This window comes from Pinus tabuliformis, chromosome Q (assembly GCF_031772625.1).
Source record: "Pinus tabuliformis cultivar Carrire ecotype Pingquan chromosome Q, CPIR1, whole genome shotgun sequence".
NCBI classification, from domain to species: domain Eukaryota; kingdom Viridiplantae; phylum Streptophyta; class Pinopsida; order Pinales; family Pinaceae; genus Pinus; species Pinus tabuliformis.
Genome location: NC_142296.1, coordinates 806,868,677 through 806,877,289, shown reverse-complemented (window position 1 = coordinate 806,877,289; position 8,613 = coordinate 806,868,677). Strand labels below are relative to the sequence as shown.

The following is an 8,613-nucleotide window of genomic DNA, read 5'->3' as shown; positions in this document are numbered from 1 at the left end:
TGGAAACAAAACCTGTTGCTCAGATCATATGGAATTTTCATGGGCCCCCGCACGACCGAAACAAATGTGCACAAAGCCAACCTCGGGTCACAACTTAGCATTTTTGATACGGGCTCATTCGCCCGAGCGCGCCCTCGCCCAAAGGAGTTCACACGGGCGCCCTCAAATGACCCGCCCGAACGACCGAAACGAACTGGCAAGGGAGAGCCAGGCAAACGAGCTGCACGAACGTGCACAAAGCCAACCTCGGGTCACAACTTAGCATTTTTGATACGGTCTCGTTCACCCAGGCGCGCCCTCGCCTGAACGACTCGGTCGAACGAGTTCACACGGGTGCCCTCAAACGACCCGCCCGAACGACCGAAACGAACCGACAAGGGAGAGCCAGGCAAACGAGCTGCACAAACGTGGACAAAGCCAACCTTGGGTCACAACTTAGAATTTTGATACGGGCTCGTTCGCCTGGGCGCGCCCTCGCCTGAACGACCCGCCCGAACGACCAAAACGAACCGACAAGGGAGAGCAGGGCAAACGAGCTGCATGAACATGCACAAAGCCAACCTCGGGCCACAACTTAGCATTTTTGATATGGGCTCGTTCGCCTGGGTGCACCCTCGCCCGAAGGCGTTCACACGGGCACCCTCAAATGACCCGCCCGAACAACCGAAACGAACCGGCAAGGGAGAGTCGGGCAAACGAGATGCACGAACGTGCACAAAGCCAACCTCGGGTCACAACTTAGCATTTTTGATATGGGCTCGTTCACCCGGGCGCACCCTCGCCTGAACGACCCGCCCGAACGAGTTCATACGGGCGCCCTCAAACGACCCGCCTGAATGACCGAAACGAACCGACAAGCGAGAGTCGGGCAAACGAGCTGCACGAATGTGGACAAAGCCAACCTCGGGTCACAACTTAGAATTTTTTATACGGGCTCGTTCTCCCGGGCACGCCCTCGCCCGAACAAACCACCCGAACGACCGAAACGAACCGACAAGGGAGAGCCGGGCAAACGAGCTACACGAACGTGCAAAAAGCCAACCTCGGGCCACAACTTAGCATTTTTTATATGGGCTCGTTCGCCCGGGCGCGCCCTCGCCAAAATCACCCGCCCGAACGAGTTCACACGAGCGCCCTCAAACAACCCGCCCGAACGACCGAAACAAAGCGACAAGGGAGAGCCGGGCAAACGAGCTGCACGAACATGCATAAAGCCAACCTTGGGTCACAACTTAGCATTTTTGATACGGGCTCGTTCGCCCGGGCGCGCCCTTGCCCAAATGACACGCCTGAACGAGTTCACATGGGCGCCCTCAAACAACCCGCCCGAATGACCAAAATGAACCAACAAGGGAGAGCCATGTAAACGAGCTGCACGAACATGCACAAAGCCAACCTCGGGTCACAACTTAGCATTTTTGATACGGGCTCGTTCGCCCGTGCGCACCCTCGCCTGAACGACCCGCTCGAACGAGTTCACACGGGCGCCCTGAAACGACCCGCCCGAACGATTTTGCATGGGTGCCCGAATGACCGAAACGAACCAACAAGGGAGAGTTGGGAAAACGAGCTGCACGAATGTGCACAAAGCCAACCTTGGGTCACAACTTAGCATTTTTGATACGGGCTCATTCACCTAGGCGCGCCTTCACCCGAACTAGTTCACACGGGCGCCCTCAAACGACCCGCCCGAATGACCGAAATGAACCGACAAGGGAGAGCCGGGAAAACGAGCAGCACGAACGTGCACAAAGCCAACCTCGGGTCACAACTTAGCATTTTTGATACGGGCTCATTCGCCTGGGCACGCCCTCACCCGAACGACCCAGCCGAATGAGTTCACACGGGCGCCCTCAAACGACCCGCCCGAACGACCTAAACGAACTGACAAAGGAGAGCTGGGTAGACGAGCTGCACAAACATGCACAAAGCCAACCTTGCGTCACAACTTAGCATTTTTTATACGGGCTCATTCGCCCGGGCGCACTCTCGCCCGAACGACCCGCTCGAACGAGTTCACATGGGCACCCTCAAATGACCCGCCCGAACGAGTTCACACGTGCGCCTCAAACGACCCGCCTGAACGAGTTCACACGGGCGCCCTCAAACAACCTGCCCGAACGATTTTCCATGGGTGCCCAAACGACCGAAACGAAGCGACAAGGGAGAGCCGGGCAAACGAGCTGCACGAACGTGCACAAAGCCAACCTCGGTTCACAACTTAGCATTTTTGATACGGGCTCGTTCGCCCGGGCGTGCCCTCGCCCGAACGACCCTCCTGAATGAGTTCACACGGGCGCCCTCAAACGACCCACCCAAACGACCGAAACAAAGCGACAAGGGAGAGCTGGGAAAATGAGCTGCATGAACGTGCACAAAGCCAACCTCAGGTCACAACTTAGCATTTTTTATACGGGCTCATTCACCCTGGCGCGCCCTCGCCCGAACGAGTTCACACGGGCGCCCTCAAAAGACCGAAACGAAGCAACAAGGGAGATCCGGGAAAACGAGCTGCATGAACGTTCACAAAGCCAACCTTGGGTCACAACTTAGCATTTTTGATACGGGCTCATTCGCTCGGGCGCGCCCTCGCCCGAACGACCTGCCCAAACGAGTTCACACGTTCGCCCTCAAACAACCCGCCCGAACGACCGAAACGAACCGACAAGGGAGAGCCAGGCAAACGAGCTGCACGAACGTGCACAAAGCCAACCTCGGGTCACAACTTAGCATTTTTGATACGGGCTCGTTCACCCAGGCGCGCCCTTGCCCGAACGACCAGCCCGAACGAGTTCACACGGGCGCCTAAAATGACCCGCCCAAATGACTCGCCCGAACGAGTTCACACGGGTGCCCTCAAACGACCCGCCCGAATGAGTTCACACGAGCACCCTCAAACAACCCACCCGAACGATTTTGCATTGGTTCCCGAACGACTAAAACGAAGCGACAAGGGAGAGCCGGGCAAACGAGCTGCACGAATGTGCACAAAGCCAACCTTGGGTCACAAATTAGCAGTTTTGATACAGGCTCGTTCGCCCGGGCGTGCCCTTTCCCGAACGACCCACCCGAACGAGTTCACACGGGCGCCCTCAAACGACCCGCCTGATTGAGTTCACATGGGCGCCCTCAAATGACCCACCCGAACGACCGAAACGAACCGACAAGGGAGAGCCGGGAAAACGAGCTGCACGAACGTGCATAAAGCCAACCTCGGTTCACAACTTAGCATTTTTTATACGGGCTCACTCGCTCGGGCACGCCCTCGCCCGAACGAACCGCCCGAACGAGTTCACACGGGCACCCTCAAACAACCCGCCCAAACGACCGAAACGAACCAATAAGGGAGAGCCGAGCAAACGAGCTGCACGAACATGTACAAAGCCAACCTCGGGTCACAACTTAGCATTTTTGATACGGGATCATTCGCTCGGGCATGCCCTCACCTGAACGACCCGCCCGAACGAGTTCACACTGGCGCCCTCAAATGACCCGCCCGAACGAGTTCACACGGGTGCCTCAAATGACCCACCTGAACGAACGAGTTCACACGGGCGCCCTCAAACAACCCGCCCGAACGAGTTCACTGAGAGGCACACAGCCTCCCAACCCAGCGGCACAAGGCTTCAAATGACAAATAGACCACTACCAATAACACAAACCCACCCCGCTCTTGCACCCCTCCGTGTACAAAACACCCGACAACCTTTCCAGCGAGAGAGTCAACGGGGGTCAAATAATAAAACTCCAAAGAGGAGTTGTCACAGGCCGATGCTCAACAGTGAAGAAAGCCGCAGGCCACAAATACATCGATGGTGCAAGGCCACTAGAGAGAGGGACGCTCGCAAAGCGCACACCATGAAACAAGGAAATGACACAAGTCCCACAATCCAAAGGGAGGATAAAAGACACGACCCGCTACTTCTTTTTCCCTCAGAAGGGGAGTGGGTCATGAGAGGACGAGGAATTCCCTCGACGGCAAAGGCACGAGATAAAATTGCCACCCTCATGCCTGTCAGGGGGGAAAATTGCGATCTCGATGGAGCTCAAACCGAGGGATGGGTTTTTCATTACCTCGACACCCAACCCTTCCACGAGGGCATGTCGAAGGAACGGTCGGGAGGGACTAGGGTGGCAAGCCCAATGGGTTGAACCGCTCTTCATCCATCCCATACTTGACCGCACCCTGACAATCTCACCTCACGGAAGGTTTGAGCTACCAGGCACGCGCGCAACCACTCCCTCGACCCAACCACTAGCGAAAAAGCTCACCCAAGCAACACATCAACCGCCGCCGCCTTTTCGAGAGAACCAACTATGGAAGCCCGCACCCTATCCCATGCCTTCCAATGAACAAAAGACCGAGCACCGCTGCTATGAATGAGTCCGAATTTATCCATCGTATTTATCGATCACCTCAACTCTGCAACAACTATGCCCGGCCGAACAGATCGTCGGAAGGGCTCCCAAGAAACAAGCTTCCAGACCCCCTGCAGAAACACATTGGGGGGAAGAAAAACAAAGGATGGGTGGGACAAGCACAAGCATGGCTTGTAAGCACACACAAAAAAACAAGCGTAGTTACCCGAGACAAGCAACCAACAATGTTCCCGCCAAACACCAAACCCACTCCCCTAGAGACGCACCACAAAGTCCCACATTGCAATCGAAACCCAACCAACCCGAACCAAAAAAGAAAACCCCTGCTATCAATGATCCTACCGCAGGTTCACCTACAGTAACCTTGTTACGACTTCTCCTTCCTCTAAATGATAAGGTTCAATGAACTTCTCACGATGTCGACGGCGGCGAACCACCACGTGTTGATGACACGCGCTTAATAGGAATTCCTCGTTGAACACCAATAATTGCAATGGTCTATCCCCATCAAGATGCAATTTGAGAAGATTTCTCGATCCTCTCGAACCAGGAATAAAAACGTGTTGGCTACATCACTGTAGCGTGCGTGCGGTCCAAAACATCTAAGGGCATCACAGACCTGTTATTGCCTCAAACTTCCATGGCCTAAACGGCCATAGTCCCTCTAAGAAGCTGGCCGCGAAGGAGAACCTCCACGTAGCTAGTTAGCAGGCTGAGGTCTCGTTCGTTATTGGAATTAACCAGACAGATTGCTCCACCAACTAAGAACGACCATGCACCACCACCCATAGAATCAAGAAAGAGCTCTCAATCTGTCAATCCTTACTATGTCTGGACCTGGTAAGTTTCCCCGTGTCGAGTCAAATTAAGCCGCAGGCTCCACCCTGGTGGTGCCCTTCCGTCAATTCCTTTAAGTTTCAGCCTTGTGACCATACTCCCCCTGGAACCCAAACACTCTTATTTCTCAGAAGGTGCTGGTGGAGTCCTTAGAGCAACATCCGCCGATCCCTGGTCGGCATCGTTTATGGTTGAGACTAGGATGGTATCTGATCGTCTTCGAGCCTTCGTTCTTGATTAATGAAAACATCCTTGGAAAATGCTTTCGCAGTGGTCCGTCTTTCATAAATCCAAGAATTTCACCTCTGACAATGAAATACGAATGCCCCCGATAGTCCCTATTAATCATTACTCTGGTCTCGAAGGCCAACACAATAGGACCAGACTCCTATCACGTTATTTCATGCTAATGTATTCAGAGCATAAGCTTGCTTTGAGCACTCTAATTTTTTCAAAGTAACAACGCCGGAACCGCGACCTAGACAATTAAGGCCAAGAGCACGCCGCCGACAAAAGGGACGGAAGGGCAGGTGCACACCGAGTAGGCGAACCGACCCTTACGACCCAAAATCCAACTACGAGCTTTTTAACTGCAACAACTTAAATATACGCTTTTGGAGCTGGAATTACCACGGCTGCTGGCACCAGACTTGCCCTCCAATGAATCCTCGTTAAGGGATTTAGATTGTACTCATTCCAATTACTAGACTCGATGAGCCTAGTATTGTTATTTATTGTCACTACCTCCCCATGTCAGGATTAAGTAATTTGCGCGCCTACTGCCTTCCTTGGATGTGGTAGCCGTTTCTCAGGCTCCCTCTCCGGAATCGAACCCTAATTCTCCGTCACCCGTCACCACCATGGTAGGCCTCTATCCTACCATCGAAAGTTGATAGGGCAAAAATATGAATGAAGCATCCCTTCCAAAGAGTCGGGACTTGGTGCACATATTAGCTCTAGAATTACTACGGTTATCTGAGTAGTATGGTACCATCAAAAAAACTGTAACTGATTTAATGAGCCATCCGCAGTTTCACAGTCTGAATTAGTTCATACTTAGACATACATGGCTTAATCTTTGAGACAAGCATATGACTACTGGCAGGATCAACCAGGTAGCACCTTCCCGCTTCAAAGGGAATTCGGGGCACTCTCTTACTGAGAGCCAGCCTGAACACCCATCAAGTCAAAGAGACGTCAAAATATCATGTAAAACTTTTATGCCTTGCACCTCTTGCATTCCAAGAAGGAAGCACACGCAACATGCCAAGGACATGGTGAATAAATGGGCAGACCTGCTGAGCCACAACGCACCAAGGCCACTCTGGAGTTTGCAGCCATGGCCCAACCAACAAGAAAACGAGCGATCACTCACCAACTCCCTTAGAAATGCCTCCAAAGGCCTCCACGCCCCACACCGAGGGCACCTAGGAGTCCACCTGGACAGCAGCAACGATGGACCTCGATCACCTGATCGCCTGTGGCAGCCTTGATGCAAGGGAAACAAATGGAGAATGACCAACCACGCAACCTCTATATTACAAATGAGCCACAACCCTCCTTGCCCCCGCACCGAGGCCACCTAGGAATCCACCCAGACAGCAGCAACGATGGACCTCGACCTCCTGACCGCTTGCGGCAGCCTCGATGTGAAGAAAAAGGAAGGAAATAAAAAGAGGACGACCGACCGCACAAATCCTATCATAGAGAGGCCATACAAACCTCCCCGCCCCGTACCGATGCCACCTAGGAGTCCATGTTACACAGTAATTTGTCACTGCCTTCCTGTCAGTCACCCTGCTGTGCCAATCACTAAGTTCATGCCTTCTGAACTGGCCCAAAAAAAACCCATTTTCCTAAAGTTTTGTTCATCAGCGCGTCTGTTTGAAAAACACCCGTGATGACTGGCGCTCCATAGTGTATCCCGCGCGCTGCCAGCTCGGAAGGTCATCACTTTTCCACGCTGGTCGCCAGCGCGCCTTTCTCGTGTTCTTCCGCGCTGACATGACTGTCCTAGTTATGTGGACGCGGCGACATCGCGTCAGTTTCCTCATAATCCGTGCTGATCCAGTTTGGGCGAATTTGTTCAAACAACCAGCCTTCCAGATAACTCCAGGCTTGGTTGTTAGCTTTGTGAATGTCGACTCCCTTCTCTGGCATGTCTGTTCGACCCTTTGCAACCACTTCCCTTGAAGATAAGCTCATCCTTCCACCCTTTTAGGAGGCTCCTTCTCCTACATATACTTCCACCATTACCATGAGCAGCTAGTTAGACATAGCTTGGATTGTATAGAGCTTATAGTGCTCAGATTGCTGCTACTATAGGTATTTGGTGTGCTAGGTGTGGAAGTGATTGATTGCTTAGGGAAGGTTGTTTTGTGTTGCTTGTATGTGAGAGAGAGTTGTTTGTCTTGGGAGAATCATCCTCAAAGGTGAATGCTTGAGATACATGCTGACTGGCCCCTCCTGAGAAGGTTACCGACGTCAGAACATTTGGTTGTACTCTTCTCTATTCTGATTAATAATAGATGACTGCTATTATTGTTCCATTCTCATTTGTACTTGCAATGGTTAAATGTGAATTACATCTTTTCTGACTGATGTATGGTTGCTTTTACTAGATTTCACGCTTGCGTTTGTTTCCTCTTCGTGTGTGCAGGTATCTATTCGCGGAGATCGCAGAGGATTGTGACCAGCCAAAGCGAAGGAGCGAAGGCAACATCTCTTCGTCAAACGACAGCGCTGGAATCCAAGTAGGTGCTCTTTACCTCTTGTTTAATTGTAATTAGGAACATGCATAGCAGCATTGTTTGATTGTTGCTAGACCCTTGCTGGGATAGTAGGGATCGCCTCTATCCGTAGAGGGGATTTAACTCATCAACAATTTGGCGACTCTGCTGGGGATCAACCTTTTTGTCTCTTGAGTCCACTTTTGTGTTTGACTTTGATTGATCTCTTTTCGAGTTTTTGGGATTGTCTCTTTGCTTATGAACTTTCTGGGTATTTCTGGGAAGCATTTTTATTGTTAAAAGGCTCTTGCCTTTGGTTTGGGGAGTTTTTATTTTTGGCCTTGCTTGTTTTTGCTCTCAGCGCGTTTTAATTCCGAACAGCCGCGCTGACATCGCGACCCTGTTCGTTGGTTTTATATCCATCGCGCCTGTACGTCTAACAGTCGCGCTGACCTCGTTTTCAGAGATAGCGCGCTTTATTCGTGTCCTTCCGCGCTGGAATCGCGGCCCCGCTTCTTTGTGGTTTTCGTCATCGCGTCTGTGTGCTTTCTTTCCGCGCTGACCTCGTTTTTCTGAGACAGCGTGCTTTATCCCTGTCATTCCGTGCTGACGTCGCAAAAGTTGCTACAGGCCTCCCCCTATCAGCGCCGAGTTGCTGAAGGCTACC

At 52.3% G+C, this 8,613-nt stretch overlaps 1 pseudogene; it reads right to left on the bottom strand.

The window, feature by feature from the left end:
* Positions 1–4,710: 4,710 nt before the first annotated feature.
* LOC149222034 (18S ribosomal RNA) lies at positions 4,711–6,335 on the bottom strand (annotated as a pseudogene).
* Positions 6,336–8,613: the final 2,278 nt, after the last annotated feature.